Genomic DNA, 22520 nt, shown 5'->3' with positions numbered 1-22520 from the left:
CAAATAACATGAAGGAAAAATAATCAAACCCTTCACTGAAATGAGTAGGTACTAAGTCAATGACACTTTTCCTGAATTAGCAGTCAATCATCACCTTTAAATATGAAACCAATATGGCTTCACCCCTGCTTGATGAGTACATATTGGTTCTTGGTGATCCTTGTATTCTTTTCTAAAGGTTCACAAACTTTATGTTTAAAAATCCAATCTCATTTACTGATTAAAACTAAAATTCAGTTGTTCAGTTCATACCTTTTGACATGAACATGTCTCCCTTTAAAAACTGGAATAGCATATGCAAGTCTCCAGTTTTTTGGTACCTCGGACCAGAAAGGTCTGGACCACGGACCTAAGGTTCTTCTTACTCTATGTAGTTAGAACCATTTTTGTCAATGTTTTGTCTCTCTAAAGTTTACCTCATTCACTTCACTTGTGCCTTAGGCTACTTGGTGCATTTCTTATATTCCAGTCATTCTTTTATATTCCTCTTTATGTCTCTCTTTATGTCTTTTGTAAAAGTCTTTTATGAATCTGGACTTAGAGTAAAATACCTATGCAACCACATTATTTTCCTTAGATGTCTTCCCTTTTGCCTTTCTCATTGAACTTTTAAAAACTTTTATACAGCCTGAATTACATTTATAGAACTCTCTGCCCTTCATCATCTAGTCTCCCTTTCAAAGCCTCAAGGAAGCATTTTAACAACTGGCTTTGAAAGTCTAGGGCACATGAATAACTAAGCCTAGTGTTCCTTTTCTTTGGTATTAAGCATTTACTGTTACATTAACAATCAGTTTTTCCTTCTCAGTCAAAATCAAGTCCAGGATGAATTTGCCTGCATTTAATCTCTTACTTTCTCAGTAATAAAATAGTCAGGTAGTCAAAAATTTATCAGATGTCCTCCTTTTAGCCAAATTTAGAGTTCTAACAGATTTCAAGAGAATTGAAGTCTCCTGAAACACCAATATATATCTTTATAATCTGCCTTAAGGAAGCATATTTTGTCTGTTGAGGAGGCTTGTGAAACTTCATACAATATCATTTCATCCAGCTGCCCTCTGCCATGCTTACAAACTCAAGTTTATAAATTTGCATAGAGTTGGTATATTTTTTTCTGGGAGGAGCTTCTTCCCACCCCTTCTTTTTGATTGATTTCCACTTGCCATATTCCTGTCTAGAATCTATTAACATCATGCTTAATGATGCCTAAAATTGTGTTTACCTCCTTGACAACATTTTGGGTTCAATTTATTACCCATTTTTTGTGGACTAATTATGTGTCAATATAAGGCCCAAGTATCTTTCAAGATCAGTTTACAGGATGCTTTCACATGATAATTCCTTCACAATACCTATTTTAAAAAAAGAGATATCATTGCATAAAGTTGATGTTAAGTTGAATCTACAAGCCAAAGCTTACCAATAAGAAATAAAACAGATTCTGACACATGTCACAGTGGGATATTATAGCTATACAAAATACAAGTATGTAGATGATTTTGATAAAGGGAATTAAATACAGCCTTGTATATGGAAAATGTTACAAGAAAGATTACTATGCTGATTCCAGCTATGTGAAAATGAATACAAACATATTAACAGCAATTGAAGAATGTTAATCTCTGGTGTTTAGTTTTCAAGGGCAGTTTAGGAAATGTTCAAGGAATTAGAACTTTAAAATTGCAACTAAGTAATCAAAGCCATATCATATTTTTATTTTTACAATGAAACAACCATCCAATTGAAATCTACTCCACTGTAATCATTAGCTGAACCAGATGTAATAGATAAATCGATGAAATTCTTGTTAAGTATTCTGGGACCAGAGGAAAGGAAAAAAATGATTCATTTACTATTTTTAGTTGTATATCTATCTCTGGAAAGAGCAAAGAGTTTAATTGGAAGGTTTATGAACTCCTAGGTTTCTCAAATGAAATCAGACTCAAAACTAACCTGCATCAGACTCATCTGGCATTTTTGTAAAGAAAATGGACATCTCTGATCCTCATCTGGCCTGATCTAGTCACAAATCGTGACTTCTAGAGCCTGGAACTCAAACTTTGACAAACACCTCAACATATTTATAAGCATTCAAAATTTCGAGAACTCAAGCATTATCATAAAAGATTTCATAGAAGCCACAAACCCCTAAATCCTGTGTGTATGATCACTTTTCATAGCTATTAGTAGATTTTTAATAGGTTCATGGAGTCAAAAGAAATTTTGAGATGACTTTTTTCCAAGCAGAGTATATAAATATTATTTATCTACAGAGATTATAGATAAAAAATATTTTTAAAATGAGATTAAAAAGATGAACCCCCATCTACAACTTTTTCTTGAAGTGCTACAGTTTTCAAGGTATTTTTGACAAACAATCCTTTACAACTCTTTTGCACTTTTTGTCTCAAATAAGATTTATGATGGAAAGAGCCATCTGAAAGACCTATTTACCACACAGACTGATCAAATCACAATTTGATTGGACATTAACAGAACTTATTTTCTACAATGATAAGCCCTGGTATTTAATAACATAGGATGCTTACAGTCATTATGGCAGATCTAAAGGTTTTTTTCTTAAGTCACCCAGAAAAATCAGCTACACCTAAAGTAGAAATTAGGGAGTAACTTGCATCACGAAGGATATCAAAAGAGTTTCTCTTTTAAAAATTGCATTTCTTAGATGGCAGATCTCTTTAGCACAACACAATCTATGGCAATAAAAATGATCAAGCTTTGTTCCAAGTTACATTGAGACTGTGGACTTCAAACTTGATAATGGTGCTGCATTGAACAGCTTCGTGGGGAGAGAGTGAGTGCCTTTTGTACTTGAGAGCCAGAGAATAGAATGTGGTAGATTGAAAAAATGGAGCAACAATATTTTACAGCTCTTAATATCAAGAAACAGAATCTACGTTTCCACTCTTTGGATCTGAGTAGTCTTATGACTTGCTTTGACCAATAGAATGCAACCAAATCTGGTGACTGTCCCATAGCTTCCACATTTGCCTCTTGGAATACTCTACTCCCACATAGGGAAATAGGCTAAACTACTGAGTGAGAGATCACATGGAGAGAGACCCAGCCAACACCAAGGCCCAAGACATGTGAGTAAGATCCCATTATATCCTTCATCCATGACAGAGAGGGAAAATGACGAGGTGCATGAGTCACTTCAGCCAAGACTGCAGAAGAACTATACAGTTGGTCCCAGACAACACAAAGAATTTTGAGAAATACTAAGTCATTATTACTTTTAGTCACTAAATACTGGAGTGTTTTACTACATATCAATAATGCAAGTAGCAATATTATTTGTTATTTCATTAAAGACATAGGAATAAAGACAGAGATTTTTACTAAAGAAGCAGTAATAAAGACATAAAAAGCACTAGAACATATTTTGAAGATAATATCTTAACGTGACAGACAAGACCATATATGATGCTCAAACCCTCCTTCAGGGAAGAACTTGCTACCCAGATGTAGGAATGCAGTTAGCAGACAGCATCTAACTGTCAGTCCTTCAGAGTTTACCTCAGCTACTGAGAAATACCTCTCCTGAGGTCACGCCTTTAATAGGGAAGCCCACATTCAGTGAGTTAGTGAGGTGGGACTACAAAGTCCCAGCAATTTCAGTCCAAAAGGTGAAATGTTCATGAACCGTTCTTGCCCAAGAACTCCCCACTGGGTTGTCCAAGGCTTTTAAACATTTTGTGGGAATGTTTGTACTAAGGGCAGTTTCCAAGTGGTTGTAGAGTATAGCAGCAAGCATTAGCTCATACATGATCAGCTTCTAGGTTTACTCTGATAAAAATTCCCTCATTTTGTCCCCTCAAGACCGACACTACCAGGTGTAATGGAGAAGTGATGAACTATTTCTCTACTTATTGGTCAATGACTGCCATGTTCTTGCCAGTTAGGCAAAGGAGGAAGTTTTCACCATTTACCTGGAAAACTTTATTTTTCAAGTACAGGGAAGATTTGATAACAAGTCAGACCCTGTCTTGAGACTTGTATTCATTTGTTTAATAAATTAAATAAGTTTTATCAAAATAATATTGAACTATATATTCTTCAAACCATTTAAAGTTTTTCAAATCACTTAATCTTCATAATGACTCATGAGGATATGCATATTTATTCTCAAATTTAAAAAAAAAAAGAAGCTTAAAAAAAAACTCAATGTCATGAAAGTAGTAAATAGTATGGGAAGGATTTGAACCTAGCTCTGTCTGACTCTTTAGCCCATGTTCTATCTGCAAGTCCACTGCCTTTTATAGAACTAAGCACTGACTTAAATAGAAGTGCAACATGATGGAAGGAAGAGCATGGCCTAAAGGCCTACAGTGAATAATTCTCCTTAGCATTCATTACTAAGAGAAAGAGAGAGGCAGAGACAGAAAGAGAATATGGCAGAAAGACAAGGAGAAAAACAACAAAGAGAAAGAGAGAGGGAGAGAGGAAGGAAGAAGTTGGAAGGGGAGGCAAGTGACCACAATAGGAAAGAACTAATAGAAGCCTAACAGGATCAGCAGCTGTGTGGCACTGGAATGACTTTGAGGAGATACCCCACATACAAGGGCAAAACAGAAGCCCCAGCAAGACAGTAGGAGGGGTGAAATCACGTTTAGAATCAACCCCATACCTGCCAGAGACACGCAGAGGGCTCAAACAAATCTTGTATGCACCTGGACCCAGAGACCCACAGAGACAGAACGGTGTTTGAGTGTCTCCTGTGGAGTTGATGATCCTGAGGCTCAGAGAGAGAAATGAACTTCCCCAGATCACCCAGCTTCTGGATTCAGGCAGTTCCAAAGTCCTCTCTTCTTCACCACTGAATCAAGTGATGTACCATATGCAAGCCCTTTCGATGGCATGCTTGGGAAACTTGAGAAAAACTGCATGTCCTCAGCAAGACAGTAGGCACTGGAGCAGTGGCCACGCAGTGCTGGAGCAACTGTGACGAGATACCGCACATCTAAGGGCAAAGGAGAAGCCCCAGAAAGGCGGTAGGTGGGGCGAAATCACATTTAGAATCAAACCCAATACCTATCAGAGATGCTGAAAGGGCTCAAACAAACCTTGTGTGCACCAGGACCCAAAGACCCCAGAGAGACTGAGGCACTGCGTGTTTGAATGTCTCCAGTAGAGGTAAGGGGCAGCAGTGGACTGCTGCAGGGGCAGGAGCTCAGGGTGCAGCAGACTTGGGTATGGCTTGGTGCCTCAGACCTGGGTGTGGCATAAGCCCTCTTGGAGGAAGTCGCCATTAACCCCACCATAAAGCTGCCAGAACTTACACAGGACTGGGGAAATAGACTCTTGGAGGGCACAAATAGAACCTTGTGTGCACCAGGACCCAGGAGAAAGGAGCAGTGACCCCACAAGAGACTGACCCAGACGTGCCCAGGAGTGTCCAGGAGTGTCCAGTGGAGGCGTGGATCAGCAGTGGCCTGCTGCAAGGCTGGGGGCACTGAGTATAGCAGTGCCAGCATGGGACCTTTCAAAGAAGATCGCCATTGTCTTCATTATCTCCACCATAATTTGAAGTGACGGGAAGTGAAAGTCGTTCAGTCATATCCAACTCTTTGTGACCCCATGGATTATACAGTCCATGGAATCCTCCAAGCCAGAATACTGGATTGGGTAGCCTTTCTCTTCTCCAGGGGAATCTTCCCAACCCAGGGATTGAACCCAGGTCATCCACATTGCAGGCAGATTCTTTGCCAGCTGAACCACCAGGGAAGCCCATATTTACCTGGGGTCACCATTGTTTGGCCCCAGGTAAATAACAGGGGGAACACAGCCCCATCCATCAACAGAAAATTGGATTAAAGATTTACTGAGCATGGCCCCGCACATCAGAACAAGACCCAGTTTCCCCCTCAGTCAGTATCTCCCATCAGGAAGCTTCCATAAGCCTCTTATCCTTCTCCATCAGAGGGCAGACAGACTGAAAACCACAGTCACAGAAAACTAACAAAGCTGATCACATGGACCACAGCCTTGTCTAACTCAATGAAACTATGAGCCATGCCTTGTAACACCAAGACAGAAGGGTCATGGTAGAGAGTTCTGACAAAATGTGGTCCCCTAGAGAAGGGAATGGCAAACCACTTCTCAAGGCAAGGTATTCTTGCCTTGAGAAACCCATGAACAGTATGAAAAGGCAAAAAGATAGGATGCTGAAAGGTGAACCCCCCTCCCCACTCCCCTTGGTTGATAGGTGCCCAATATGTTACTGGAGATCAATGGAGAAATAACTCCAGAAAGAATGAAAAGACAGAGCCAGAGCAAAAACAACACCCAGTTGTGGATGTGACTGGTGATGGAAGTAAAGTCTGATGCTATAAGGAGCAATATTGCAATAGGGACCTGGAATGTTAGGTCCATGAATCAAGGCAAACTGGAAGTGGTCAAACAGGAGATGGCAAGAGTGAACATTGACATTCTAGGACTCAGCGAACTAAAATGGACTGGAATGGGTGAATTTAACTCAGAAGACCATTATATCTACTACTGTGGGCAAGAATCTCTTAGAAGAAATGGAGTAGTCATTATAGTCAACAAAAGAGTTCAAAATGCAGTAATTGGATGCAATCTCAAAAATGACACAATGATCTCTGTTCATTACCAAGGCAAACCATTCAATATCATAGTACAAGTCTATGACCCAAGCAGTAATGCTGAAGAAGCTGAAGTTGAATGGTTCTATGAAGACCTACAAGACCTTCTAGAACTAACACCCCCAAAAGATGTCCTTTTCATTACAGGGGACTGGAATGCAAAAGTACAAAGTTAAGAAATACCTGGAGTAACAAGCAAATTTGGTCTTGGAGTACAGAATGAAGTAGGGCAAAGGCTAATAGAGCTTTGCCAAGAGAATGCACTGGTCATAGCAAACACCATCTTCCAACAACACAAGAGAAGACTCCACACATGGACATCACCAGATGGTCAATACCGAAATCAGATTGATTATATTCTTTGCAGCCAAAGATGGAGAAGCTCTATACAGTCAGCAAAAAAAAAAAAAAAAAAAAAGACCAGGAGCTGATTGTGGCTCAGATCATGACTCCTTCTTGCCAAATTCAGACCTAAACTGAAAATAGTAGGGTAAACCATTAGACCATTCAGGTATGACCTAAATCAAATCCCTTATGATCATACAGTAGAAGTGAGAAATAGATTTAAGGGATTAGATCTGATAGACAGAGTGCCTGAAGAACTATGGATGGAAGCAGGGATTGTACAAGAGGCAGAGATCAAGACCATCCCCAAGAAAAAGACATGCAAAAAGGTTGTCTGAGAAGGCCTTACAAATAGCTGTGAAAAGAAGAGAAGCAAAAAGCAAAGGAGAAAAGGAAAGATATACCCATTTGAATGCAGAGTTCCAAAGAATAGCAAGGAGAGATAAGAAAGCCTTCCACAGTGATCAATGCAAAGACATTAGAGGAAAACAATACAATTAGAAAGACTAGAGAAAATTAGAGATACCAACAGAACATTTCATGCAAAGATAGGCTCAATAAAGGACAGAAATGGTATGGACCCAACAGAAGCAGAAGATATTAAGAAGAGGTGGCAAGAATACACAGAAGAACTGTACAAAAAAGATCTTCACGACCCAGATAATCATGATAGTATGATCACTCACCTAGAGCCAGACATCCTGGAATGTGAAGTCAAGTGAGCCTTAGGAAGCCTCACTATGAACAAAGCTAGTGGAGGTGATGGAATTCCAGTTGAGCTATTTCAAATCCTAAAAGATGATGCTGTGAAAGTGCTGTGCTCAATATGCCAGCAAATTTGGAAAACTCAGCAGTGGCCACAGGGCTGGAAAAGATCAGTTTTCATTCCAATCCTGAATAAAGGTAATGCCTACCACACAATTGCACTCATTTCACATGCTAGCAAAGCAATACTCATAAATCTCCTAGCCAGGCTTCAACAGTACATGAACCGTGAACTTCCAGATGTTCAAGTTGTATTTAGAAAAGGCAGAGGAACCAGAGATCAAATTGCCTACATCTGCTGGATCATCATAAAAGCAAGAGAGTTCCAGAAAAACATCTACTTCTGCTTCATTGACTATGCCAAAGCCTTTGACTGTGTGGATCTCAACAAACTGTGGAAAATTCTGAGAGATGGGAATACCAGACCACCTTGCCTGCCTCCTGAAAAATCCTTATGCAGGTCAAGAAGCAACAGTTAGAACTGGGCATGGAACAATGGACAGTTTCCAAATTGGAAAAGGAGCACATCAAGGCTGTATATTGTCACCTGCTTATCTAACTTACATGCAGAGTATATGACCAACCTAGACAGCATATTAAAAAGCTGAGACATTACTTTGCCAACAAAGGTCCATCTGTCTAGTCAAAGCTACGGTTTTTTGAGTAGTCATGTATGGATGTGAGAGGTAGACTAAAAAGAAAGCTGAGTGCTGAGAATTGATGCTTCTGAACTGTGGTGTTGGAGAAGACTCTTGAGAGTCCCTTGGACTGCAGAGAGATCCAACCAGTCCATCCTAAAAGGAAATCAATCCTGAATATTCATTAGAAGGACTGATGTTGAAGCTGAAACTCCAATACTTTGTCCACCTGATGCAAAAAACTGACTCATTTGAAAAGACCTTGAAGCTGGGAAGGATTGAAAGTCAGAGGAGAAGGGGATGACAGAAGATGAGATGGTTGGATGGCATCATCGACTCAATGGACATGAGTTTGAGTAAACTCCAGGAGTTGGAGATGGACAGGGTGGCCTGGCCTGATGCAGTCCATGGGCTCGCAAAGAGCTGGACACAACTGAGCGACTGAACTGAACTGAACTGAACTGAATAGAAGCCTATGAAGTCATGAAAAAGATGGACAGAAAGAATGTGAGAATCCTAATACTCTGCTATGTATGAATATAGATCCACTCACTAAAACTCAAAGTGGTTAACTTTAGGACAAATTAGAAGTACCGCTTTACACAATAAGAGTGAATTTAAAGTACTTGTTATCTCATTAAAATAGTAAACCTATAAGAGTTATAAGAAACACTTAAATAATTTCATGAGCCTCGGATCCTTAATGATTCAGTGGAGGAACTCAGAAGATTTGGGGTTGGGGATGCAAAAAGAACCCCATAATGCTCAGTTCCCACAGCCCTTCCCTGATCCTCTGCCAGAGGCAGAATTCTGGATGGACTGACCTTCACCTTGCCCTAGTTTAGCATTTTTTATACTCACTTGCTTGCTTCTGGGAGAAGTAATATGCTGCTGTGGCAAAATTTGTCCTCACAGGGCTCTGGAGTCAATTTCCAAACACTGAAAATAATCCCCATTTCTTCTCCCTTAAAGACAAAATGGTGTGGTGTAGGGGCAGGAGTGGTCCAAGAGAAGCTGAGCCCCTCCCTGAACTCCCAGAGCAGCTTCCCTAAAAGTCTGAAGCCTCCTACTTGAGTTCAACTCCTAGATTTCTTGAGTACAAACCTCTTCTCTGCCCCTACATAGTGCCCGTGGTGAAGGGGGTTGAATCATTCCTTCTGACTCTGTAGTTCAGTAAATTTTTTTGTTCTCTCTTCATCTCCTGCCCCTCCCCTCTAGGGCTAAGTCTCTCTTGAAGAAACGGCCATGCTTCATTTAATCCTGCTGCAGCCAGACTGCTGCAGATGTCATGCTTCTGATGAGACATTAAATCAAGGTAAACACTAATCCCCCAGGCTGAAGCATCTATGAAGACAAGAAAAATGTGGCTTCAGCTCACAGAAACACTGCAGTCAATTCAGCCCTCGACTTTGCCCCCAGACCCCACACCCACAGAGTTAACTATAAAACATTCTCGCTGGAATATATTAGAAGCAATATTTAATTTGGTGAGAAAAATATTTTCACAAATCTTGCCTGAATACCCATACTTTTGAGAGTGATAGATGAAAATTAATAAAATTATGCATCAAAAGAGAGCGCTTACACTTTCAACATAAAAGATCGATATAATCTAGATTCTTGTGTGACCTGAGTATAATGAAATGAGATACAGATTTTTGAAAAAACCAAGATGTCAACCCTGAATTACCATTTCAGAAGTTTTTCCCCTAGATGTTTTAATCTTTCATATTTCATTCTAATGCACCTGGAATTTGATGTTATTTAAGAATATAATTCATTTTTTTCTCTTTTTTAAATTATGAAAGTATGATAACACATTTACCAGGAGACTTGGAAAATACAGAACACAGTTACACATAATTCTATTATATATTACAGTTTCTTTAAGTAGATAAATTAAGATATTTAGTTGGAGTTTTCAATATCAAACTTTCAAAATTCAATATAATAAATATACAGAAAAGTAGAAGGATATAGTAGACCTGAAAAGTACCATAAACCAATTCAACGTAATTAAGATTTATACAATTTTCACACAATGGTAGGATACGAATTCAAGTTCCCATAGACTATAAACTAGGAGACACTGGAACATATCTAGGGGCATAAAACAAGTGCAAAATTTTCATGGTCTAAAGGTATTGAAATGATAGAGTCTGTTCCTTTATCACTATGGAATTATGTTAGAAATCAATATCAAAAGATATTTGAAAATAACCCACATATTTTCAAGTGCAATGCGACATTTATCAAGAGATCTTTGACTTAGCCATTGAAAGCCTCGATAAAGTTAGAAGACTAAGAAAACACAGGTGGTGATTGCAGAGAAGAAAGCATTTAAATTTGAAATTAATATCAAAATGAGAAATTAATACCAAAGATACTTTTAAAACCCCATGTGTTTAGAAATTAAATATCTACTTTTAAATGATGAATGTAAGAATATAACTTACATTTTTAAATCTAAGTTTACCTGCACTATTTATTGGGAAATAATTTTATACTGATAAAATCATATATGCTGGCCTATGTCTAGGTTGTCTGTTTTGCTCACTGTTTCCTATACCAGCACCATACTGCTTTAATTCTTGTGGTTTACTGTATGTTTTAATATCTAGAGCCCAAGTCTCTTTATTTTTATAAAATTCATTGCTATTCTCACACCTTTATTCTTCCACTAAATAATTCCTTAAAATACTTCTCATTCAACATTTGTGAACAACTCCATTTATAGTTGTCAAGACTCTAGACATTAGAGGCAAAAACTCAAATTAAGTCAGCTTTAAAAGGGAGGAACACTATATTAAAGAATTAAACCCAAACTGATCATAATTCTATATGGAAAATCTAAAACTAGAAAGTGTCTGGGGAAAAAAATTTAGGAAAAAAATGTCATGGCCTTAGGTTTAGTAAATTTTTTTTTACATAGGATACTAGAAACATAACCCATAAAATAAAACAATTGGCAAATTGAAATTCTTCAAAAGTAAAAACTTTTGTTTTTTGAAAAACATTGCAAAGAAAATGAAAAGACAAATCACAGACTAGGAATAAATATTTGCAAAACATAAATTTGATGAAGGACTTGTATCCAGAATCTATATTCTAATCATATAATAATAAGAAAATAAACACAATTAAAAGTGGGCAAAAGATTTGATCAGATACTTCACTAAAGATATGAATGAAAAATCAGCATATGAAAAGATGGTTGATTTTGATTTGAAAGCAAGCTGCTCCTCACATAGCCTGGGTAGCACCACCAGGGTTATTTAATTATGATTCTGTACAAAATTCCAGGAGGTCCAATTTATTCATAATAAATACTGGAAAAACATTTTAAAAAGACACTTAGCATCACTTTTCACTAAAATTACAAGAGATACCTATTAGAATTGCTCAAATTAAAAGAGAAAAAAAAAAACATGAAATGCTGGTAAGAAAGGAACAATAGAAATTTCCATTGCTGGTTGAAATGCGAAACAGTACAGCCACTTTGAAATAGTTCAGAAAATTCTTATAATATCAGAAATATATCTATCATAGTACTCAGCCGATCCCATGTTTGGGTATATTTACCCAAGAGAAATGAAAACGTATCCATACAAAACCCTGAAAAACAATTATTTATTGTGGCTTTCTTCATATTCACCAAAAGTGAAAGAGTCTATATACTTGTGAACCCATGAATAAACAAAACTGTGATATATCCAAACAATGCAATACTATGGGCTTCCCTGGCGGCTCAGTCAGTAAAGAATCCACCTGCAAAGCAGGAGACCCATGTTCAATCCCTGGGTTGGGAAGACCCCCTGGAGGAGGGCATGGCAACCCACTCCAGTGTTCTTACCAGGTGAATCCCATGGAGAGAGGAGCCTGGGGCCTGCAGCCCACAGGACCGCAGAGAGTCAGACACAACTGAGGTGACTAAGCATGCAGGGAAAAGACAAAATTATAGGGATAGAAAAACACATCAGTGTTTGCCAGGGGCAGGGTAAGGTAGGAGACTGCCCAGGGGTATGATGAAACTTTCTGGGGTGACAGCAATAATCTATATCTTGATTGTGGTAGTGATTATACCATTTTTATACATTGATCAAAATTCATGGAATTACTCATCTAAACAGGGTGAATTTTACTGCATGTAAATTGTGCCCCAATAAACCTGTCCAAAAATGGGGGGGGGGTGGAATTTAGAGGCTCATCTAGTTAAGATACTGAGTGTTTTCTGGTTTCAGGCATGTTTGGCGCTGGGTATTTAGGTGATGTCCCTTGTCTTTCCTTCCTTCGCGTTGGTTTACTCTTTCCAAGTGGTGCAGCCATCTTCCAATGATATTTATAGCTCATAAACTCAAAACAAATTCCTCTTCTCCCATAACAATGGAAATTCTTCCCAAAAGACACTAATTGGCCCTACTTAGGCCTCATGCCCATTTCTGGTCAATCAGTATCTGAGCTCTTGGAAACGAGATACTCTGATTGGCCCCCTTGAGTTATTTGCCCACCCTTGGGTGGCAGGAAATATAGCCACATCAGATTTGCTTGATGTGGTAGAGGAGCAGTTTCCAACAGAAAGGGCAGCCAGGCAGACATAATAACAGATGTTCTGATACCCTCACTTGTGATTACCGCATACCAGTGATCTATCTGCTGCTGCTGTTGCTCAACAATACTCATCCAGGCCTTCCTCCCTCAAGCTGTGTTCCATGGAAACTGTACAGCATGTTTCCCAGATTTTCATCTTGTAGTTATCAGTTTTCACTTACAATACATCATTTGCTGTGGACACTTCTCCCTTTGTTCACATGAGCCCACGCCAGTGTCTTCAAGTTGGAATGGCTCTTCCATGCTGAGAGACTGACTTTAAGGTAGAATGCACAACTACCTTCCAGGCGCTGCTCTGACCTGCCACTTTGATGACAGCACTCCTAGGAAGTAACACTGCTTTCACACTTGCCTGGTTCTCATCGACTCACTCAGCAGGTGTCCTGATACAGGGCAAGAGAGGAGAAGACCAACAGGTGAGCCAGACTGACTTGCATAATTAATCTCAATCTACACAAGCCCAACCCAGGTACAGTGCTGTCATAGCTCTCTCTCAACTTCAGAGACTGATTATACTGTCTGTGGATTTTTTCAGCCCCCTCAGGAAGTAAATAGCTATGTTTTGGAAGAAACCTTAGGGACTATTTAGCACAAAAGTCTCATTTTAGATTTCCTGCCCATTAGGTCACCACAGAGCATTGAGTAGAGTTCCTGTGCTATATAGTAGGTTCCCATTGCTGCTGCTGCTGCTGCTGCTGCGTCGCTTCAGTCCTGTCCGAGTCTGTGCGACCCCACAGATGGCAGCCCACCAGGCTCCCCCGTCCCTGGGATTCTCCAGGCAAGAACACTGGAGTGGGTTGCCATTTCCTTCTCCAATGCATGAAAGTTAAAAGTGAAAGTGAAGTTGCTCAGTTGTGTCCGACCCCATGGATTGCAGCCTTCCAGGCTCCTCCATCCATGGGATTTTCGAGGCAACAGTACTGGAGTGGGGTGCCATTGCCTTCTCCGAGGTTCCCATTAGTTATCTATTTTATGCATAGTAGTGTATATATGTAGGGCTTCCCTGATAGCTCAGTTGCTATCTGCCTGAAATGAATCTGCATGCAATGCAGGAGACCCTGGGTATGATTCCTGGGTAGGGAAGATCTGCTGGAGAAGGGATAGTCTACACACTCCAGTATTCTTGGGCTTCCCTTGTGACTCAGCTGGTAAAGAATCCACCTGCAATATACATGTCAATCCCAATCTTCCAGTTCTTCCTACCTGCCCACTTTGCTCCCTCGGGATCCAAACATTTGTTCTCTATTTCTGCTTTGCAAAAAAAAGAGGGTATATATGGCTGATTCACTTTGCTGTACAGCAGAAAATAACATTGTAAAGCAACTATAATAATTTTTTTTAAAGTCTGACTTTACAAATGAGAAAACAGAAAACCTGAAAGCTTCTGCTATAAGATCTGGGACGAGAATCTGGGCCTCCTTATCTTTTGACCTGTGCCCTTGCCATTATTTTTGATGCTTTTCTTTTTTCTGAGATTTCCCTCTGGTTAACGATTTGTCTCTGAACTTTTCTACCACAAATGAATGTAAATGTTTTGAAATGCAAATCAGTCAAGGTTGCCACTCATTTAGTACTAGATTGTGATATTAGTGTGTTATCCTGGGAGGATGTCGAGTTTAGTGAGCTCTGAAGTCAGAAAGACTTGACTTTGAGTCCTGTCTATAAAAGTTATCATTTGGGTGACATTGGCAAATTACTCAGCCTTTTCTCATCAATAAAATGAGGATAGTAATAGTATTCCCTTTAGAGGATATTGTGAAGAATAAGATTTTTAAAACATTTAACATATTTAGTATACAGTCCTTGAAAGTGAAAGTGAAAGTCGCTCATTCGTGTCTGACTCTTTGCGACCCCATAGACTATACAGTCCATGGAAATCTCCAGGCCAGAATACTGGAGTGGGTAGCCTTTCCATTCTCCAGGGGAATCTTCCCAACCCGGGGATCGAACCCAGGTCTCCCACATTTCAGGCTAATTGTTTACCAGCTGAGAGAGTCCTTTACCAGCTGAGAAAGTCCTTACTCCCAGTTCTTGCTGAGAGACTGGGATTGACATATATATTGCAGGCAGATTTTTACCAGCTGAGCCACAAGGGAAGTCCAAGAATACTGGAGTGGGTAATAATAATAAAGGACTGCTAAGTCTTTTACTTAGCAAAATTAACTATCTTATCAAGTTTTCTCATTGGTCTATGCTTCTACCCTAGTCAAGAGACTAGGTGAGGAGGGAAGGAAGAATAAAAATTTTTCAGTGGACCTAACAGACTTAAACTAGTGATTTTCTTTGATGCTGTTTTAAGAAAATATTGATCTCTTAAGAAAATACTCCACATCACTGTGTTGGATTTTGCAGTGGGGATGAATGATAGCTTTAGGGCAAGAAAAACAACTTGGTATTTTACTAGGTAACAGTGAAGTTTAATATCTTGGTCTCTTACAATTCTGGGATTATATAGAAGGAAGCTCAGGTGAGGATTTGGGAAGCTAAAGAACAGGATAGGACAGGAAAGACTAGCCAAAATGGCACAGGAGTATAGAGCACATACAGAATTATTCTGGGGTAAGTCAAGGAAAAAGAAATGGAAAGGCATTTTGGCAAAAAGGTCAAGTCTAGGAGATCAGCTGAATAGACAGTTGATTATAGGTCAGTGAAACGAAGGGTACTTTCAAGAACAAGTAGCATGAATCAGAAAATTAATTGAGGATCTGAGTTTCACTATAAGGAGTTGGAACAATAAGACAGGGGATCATTTGATGGGAATTACTAACAATGACCCTGGGTTCTAAGAAATGAAATTACCATTGCCACTAAGAATCCCACGTATGTTATGCCCAGGATCAGGATTGAGCCAGACTACTGTAAAGTCAACAAACAGGATAGAGGAGGAAATATTTTAGAACAGAATGGGTAGTGATGAAACAGTGTCCTGTTTATAAGAACGTCTTTCACAATCTTCACATGACAACAGGCGTTCACAATCCATATAATTTGAAATAGAAATAAAGAACTGATTTAAATAAAGCATGATTTCAGAATTTATAAAGATATTTTGGTACATATGCCCAGAGGCATCTAAAAATATGGCCATGTTTTGCAAAATTAAGAAAATAAACTGCATACATTAATGACAGAGGAGGCCTCTCACTAAAATCCAACTAAAATCCAATTTAAAAATATATTTGTAAATTATTTTCAAGACTATGCTAAGACTCTTAGGATGCAGGTTATTTACTGAAGTGGGAAGTTTTCTTTCAGGTAACTTTCAATTATTCTATGAAATTCAGAAATGGAAAATTCTGCAGCCCTGAATAGTTTTGGAGTCATGAATAATTTTGAGAATATGTAAGGATGCTGAAAGGGATACTTTCATTACTTAATACAGTTCTGTGTGTGTTTGTGTGTGTGTGTGTTTAGTAGAGAACATTTAGAAACATGGGTCAATGTGTGGGCATGGGAACTTCTAAAGGAAAATGGAGGGACTGAATATAAGGCAAATCAGTAATTACAGAGATCATTTTTATGGTTTCCAAGCTGTGATTTGTACATATCTAAAAACTCTGGATTAGGGTCTCAGTGAAAAATCCAAGAGAAAAAATAAGGAGGAAGCTTAGTCAGAAGCCCCTATACTCATTTCAACCAAAGTGATTCTTCTTTTTATATGAGCTATGACTAGAGATTGATTCCATAGAACATGTCCTTTGAAACAAAGGACTCCAATATTTATCTCAGAAAAATTGTTAAAGATTTAAAAACGAACAAAAATAGATTACTGAATGTCCTGTCAAGTACCTGCTTCCAGGTTATTTTATTTGAAGAAGCCTGTACCTTTCATTGCCTTTGAAGTATTTCACAGCTCTGTAAGTTATAAAATACAGTAATGCAAAAGGATTCTTGTCCATAGGAAGGCAAATGGTTTGTTTTATGCCTGAAATATTGCCTTGTGGATACTGATAAGTTAGCATCCATTACTAAACTTGTTTCTTGTTACTTATATGTGTGTGTGTGTTTAAATTTGGGCGGGGGGAACTAATTGTTGCATCTTACTGGCTCCCTAATTAATTAATAAGTTAAATAAAAATCTTTGACATTTGTTCATTTTATGTTAGTATGAGACTTATAACTTTACATTTGAAGAGATTATCCTTTAAAATGTATAAAATAATTTTTGGCAGCTATTGATGTAAATACCATAATTCACAAATAAAGAAATTGTATGTCAAAATGACAGTACATTGTTAGTATCTGCATGGTGGTTAAAAATCAGATTTCACAATTTCCTGCCCAGTGTTGATGATACTCATCTGAGAATCTGATCACTGATATTTATAATTTGATGAGAAGATTTAAACTTATTAACATACAAAGATTTACTGAATATCAAAATATAAAGCCAGTCAATTAAATTTTGCCATTTATAACAAAATTAGCTCTGTCTTATCTGAGAATTTATATAAAATATATGATTTACACTTAAATAGGACATCACCAGACTGAAAACAAATTATTCTCTACTTCCCCAAGGGAGGTACCTTGTATCAAAGAACTTTTGGGGTCTCATCCTTTTTTCTTCTTTGACACACATGATGGATGAGAGTCACATGTATGACACATTCCCATGGACACAGATAAAGTGGTCTGTTCATTATATACAAATTCCTGCAAGCTGACTATGACTTCTCTTCCTTCCTTCTTCAAGAGAACATATCAGAATATTGATAAATGGGAGACTATCAAGGGTTTATTCTGAAACATACATTTTAAAAAGGCAAGTCATTGCCAGAATTGGATGTTTACACAGCTATAAGGAATAAATTATCTGAACACATTTCACATTTCACAACCTGGGGATTTACTCAACCCAGGGTATTTTACCTCCCTGGTTGATAATCACTGGTTCAGAGAGATGTTAACCTTTCTTTTGAATAAAGGGAGCAGAAGCAGGTATCCACAATGAAAAGAAAGTAGAAATATTAAAAAAAAAAAAAAAGAAGAAAGAAAAAAAATGTTTTAAAAGACATAACTAGGATTGAAAGAAAATAGATTTCGAAGGGAGAGTCCTGGACAAGAAAGGATTAAAGAAGAGAAATAGAGAAAGATAAAGGCCAGATAAAGTAGCCAAACCCAGGAGGAATGCATTCCATAGTAACTCGTTAAGCATGTTTTGTCTTCTTGTATTTTCTGATATTGAAAGTCTATACTCCTGTTACAGGTAAAATTTTGTGCCCCCCCAAATTCAGATTTGAAAGCCTAATCCTTAGGGCTTCACAAGGTGACCTTATTTGGAGTTAGGGTTTTTACAAACAATAATCAAGTTGAAATGAAGCCACTAAACTAGACTCTAATCCAGTCTGATTGCTGTCTTTATAAAAAGGGGAAATTTGTAAATAGATATGCCCACCAAGAGAACACCATGTGAAGATGAAGAAAGAGATTGGGGTGATGCTTCTACCAAAGCAAACTAAGACTGCCAGCAAGCCACCAGAAGCTAGGAGGTACAAGCAGATTCTTCCTCAGAGCCTCAGGGGGAACCAACTGCGCTGACACAGACCTTGGACTAACTCAGCCTTCAGAACTAGGAAACAATTAATTTCTGCTGTTTAAACTACCCAGTTTGTGGTACTTTTGTTATCACAGCCCTAGAAACTAATATAATTCCAAGGCAGTGCCAGTAATTCTCAAGAAGATGGGCCATATCCATGGGTTAGGTAAATGACTTTCTCTGCTGAGGGTCTAGAAACTGGAAAGAATTCAGGGCAGGGCAGACAAGGAACCAACAACTAAACAATGACTGCCAATTAATGTTAATTCAATGGAAAAGAAAGGAGGGAAATCAAATATTTTATTATGTATATCCAAAACACATTAAAATAATGAGAGGGTTACCAAGTGCTTCTAGGGTTCAGAATTATATTTCTGGCAGCAAACAGGTCAGGCAAGGTGGAGTATGAGATAAGCCTGAAAAGTCAGACTCTTCCAGCAGCCTGGTTTTCTCCAGGTTTAAAATACTGTGGGGAATGTGACTGCCTGCAGCCTGAATGGTAATTAATTCTCTGGGCGAAACAAAACAAAATTAAAATGCATGCTAATTTTTAACTATTCTCTTGAAAGTACGCCAAAGTGCAGCTCTGTAAGTTTTCAAGGGTAGTGAAGAAAGCATCACCATGCTTGTACTCACTTATAGGACCTCTGGCCTTTATATCCCTGCACATGATTTCTCATAAACCTTTTAAACAGGGAAGAAGGGACACACTGAAATTAACAACATTGTTAAAATTCAAGTGCAGAAGAGTACATGGAGGATAAAGAAGATACAAATTGGCAGAAGTCACATTAGACTGTTAAACCAGTTTGACTATCCTACGCTACTTTATTGTCATGTGAAAACGTCGTATCACCAGTTATCCCTCCAGTCATTCCAGAATCCTGCTTCCCCACAACAGCTCTCTACTGTCAATAAGGCATGACCACTGTTCCCTTGTGTAGAATCACTGGGGAAAGAGACAGAGAGAGGTGCACTATCTTGCATTGAAAGTAAGTATGATTCCTTAACTGTCGGTTGTCAAATAGCTGTCACCAAACTTGCATCACAATTCTGGGTATGTGATATTCTCTTATCTGAAATATCGCCTATAGACACTAGGCTCTTCTTCCCTGGAGCATCACTCATCTTAGCTTTTCTCCTTTCTTTGGTTTTTCACTCCTTGTTCTTTGCTTCTTAGTCGCTTCTACTTAACTGTATTCTCTTGCTAAATCAAGTGATTTTTACATTTTATACTTCTGCTCTTCCAGAACCTGGTGAAGAGCTGAACCTGATGGTCCCAATTCCTATCCAGATGGACTTCCCCTTCTCACTAGGCCCATATCTTATGTACCTTAACCTTTCTTCCTCAAAAATGACACTCTAATCCTAACATCCTTAGTTTCACAGCTGAGTAAATAATTGGGGTATATATGCCTGTGGTTGGAGAGGAAACTCGAGTTCTTTCTTCAAACATCCACAGATCTACTCCTATCTTTTAAAATAATTAAGTAAAACATCTTTGCTTGCTCGTTTTCAACATTCTTGCTCCTCAGTCACTTACGTTGTCTCTTTGACAACATAAGATGAAGAATCAAAAACCTGGACTTAACTCCTAACCATTTTCCTTCTTTATAGAAGGAAAGTCCTTTAACTTTTTATTATTATTGCCTGTAGATGGGATGATTATCATCAGCCTGACTATGACACAACATTACTGTGAGAAGAGAATGCCTGAAAAATTCTGGATCTGACTGAAGTTAAAGAAGTTAGTATGTTAGATGTTTAACGTTTTACAGTTTTGTCTGAAAGAAGAAATTCATAAGCTAGAGATGGATAGGTTAATTAAACCTTATGTAAAAGTTAAAAAGGAGCATGAGTAAAAAGATATCGACCAGAAAGTGGTGTCTTTTTACTATTTCAGATTTTAAAATGTTAAACATTTGACCAAAAAAAAATTGTGAGTATAAGACTTTCTGAGGACAGTTTGAGGAGGGTGGCATTTGCTCAAAACCAATAAGAGCTTCTGCTCATGCTACTGCCTCTTTCTGGAATTCTATTCTGGCTTCTCTCCTACTGAGCTAAGTCTTTTTAGTTCTCTTTGATAATTCCAACCAAAATTGATCTTGTCTCTTCCTGACTGCCCAGAGCACAGAAGATCTATATCATTTACTTCAGCCCTTAATTAACAGGTTATTGCATATCATCTAGATTTCTAGATGTTCTTTAATCTGTTAATATTCAACAGCTTCTTAGGTTCAGGTGATTTATACCAGTCCACAAAGCTGAGCACAGTGTTAGACAAATATTATATGTTATCTATTTGCCTTTGCATTCCATCTTATGATGCTTTCAGATTCCTGCTTCCCTTTCCTAGATTTTATGTATTCTGTTCTTTTCAAAACGTCAATTTTCTAAAATCATCTTCTGGATCTTGCAAAATTGTTTTCATAGTTATGCTTTTTCTTTTGAGTTTCCACAATAACTTTACTCTCCTTGTTCAGCAATATTTCTTCATGCCACCATATTGGTTCCTAGTCCCTATATAGCTAAGTATTGCTGAGTCCTGCTCTTTGATATACAAGTGGTCTGGACTGATATCTGCAACAGGGACTTCTACAACAGGGAGCTGAAATGGCCCACTTCCTCGTTTTCTGACACTTTGACAGTTGGGGTTGATGTATACTGTAGCCAACACTCTCCCTGTCCCTTTTCTCAACTATATTTTACCTGTGAAGACTATATCTCCACACTTCCTATAATGCAATGCTCTGTCAATCTCTTCTTTTCTCGCCTTATTTTCCCCCTTTTTTTCTGGTGTTATAGGTTCTAGTTGGATATAAAAAGAGAGGTCTTCAAATATTATGAAAACGGTTGAAGAAAGAAAGTGAAAGTATTAGTTATTCAGTCATGTTCAACTCTTTGTGACTCCGCAGACTGTAGCCCATCAGGCTCCTCTGTCCAAGGAGTTCTCCAGGCAAGAATACCCGTGAGGTAGACATGCCCTTCTCTAGGAGATCTTCCTGACCCAGATATCGAACCCCAGTCTCCTACACTGTGGGTGGATTCTTTACTGTCTGAGCCACCAGGGAAGCGGATGAATATGCTTAACACTACTGATTATGCTTAACACTACTGAATTGTAATCTTAAACATGGTTTAGATGATAAATTTAATATTGTTTTATTTTTTTAACCACAATTAAAAAGAGAGAAAGGTCTTTATCTGGAACAAAGAAAAGGGAAAAAGCAGAAGACAGCATTATGGCTACCCTAAAAGTGATGGAGGGGCAGCTGCCAAGTTTTTATATGAAACTGAGCTTTTGTGAACCAAGGGGCATATCCTGACGGTGAGGAAGGAGAGATGAATGTCCTCCTAAGTACTTCAGTTATTCATGATAAAGATAAGTCAACAGTTGAGTCTTTTAATCTAGATCCAAACACCTTGTAGTGAACAGACATTCCCTCAGATGCCAACAATAAGTCGATTATCAGTCATCCATTTTCACTGTCACTGCAAATTTCTACCTTTTTCTCATCTTCATAGGCATATTCATGGGAAGACACGACAGAACTTAAATTAGGAGCCACTATCCAGGTGATCTTTTACACAAGAAGCCCCATTTTTTAAAAAAAAAAAGCTCATTAAACAAATTTCAAGTCAACTATCTATTCATGTTTAAAAGTTTTCAACTAAGAAAAAAGCAGCCTAATACCAAGTCCCTGAAAAATTTAGAAATGGATTAGAAAGGGAGAAGCAGTTATGAACTATCAAGATGGGAAATGACAGGTTCCAGGCACTTTCAAACATTTAAAGTCTAACAACATGGGAAAAGAAAAATTCACAAAGAGCCATCCTGGTAAGTTCATTGCAAAAATATTTTTATTTAAGAGAATAATTGTCTTCAACACTGACCTAATGAGCCTTAGATTGTTCATTAGCATATAGCCAACATTCTTTTATGGTTTCCAGCTGTGCAGAGAGCACCAAGAAGACAGAAAACTAAGACAGCCTACT

The sequence above is a fragment of the Bubalus bubalis genome, chromosome 1, assembly GCF_019923935.1.
Source record: "Bubalus bubalis isolate 160015118507 breed Murrah chromosome 1, NDDB_SH_1, whole genome shotgun sequence".
NCBI classification, from domain to species: Eukaryota; Metazoa; Chordata; class Mammalia; order Artiodactyla; family Bovidae; genus Bubalus; species Bubalus bubalis.
The sequence above is the reverse complement of the archived record's forward strand: the minus strand, read 5'-3'. Positions refer to the sequence as shown.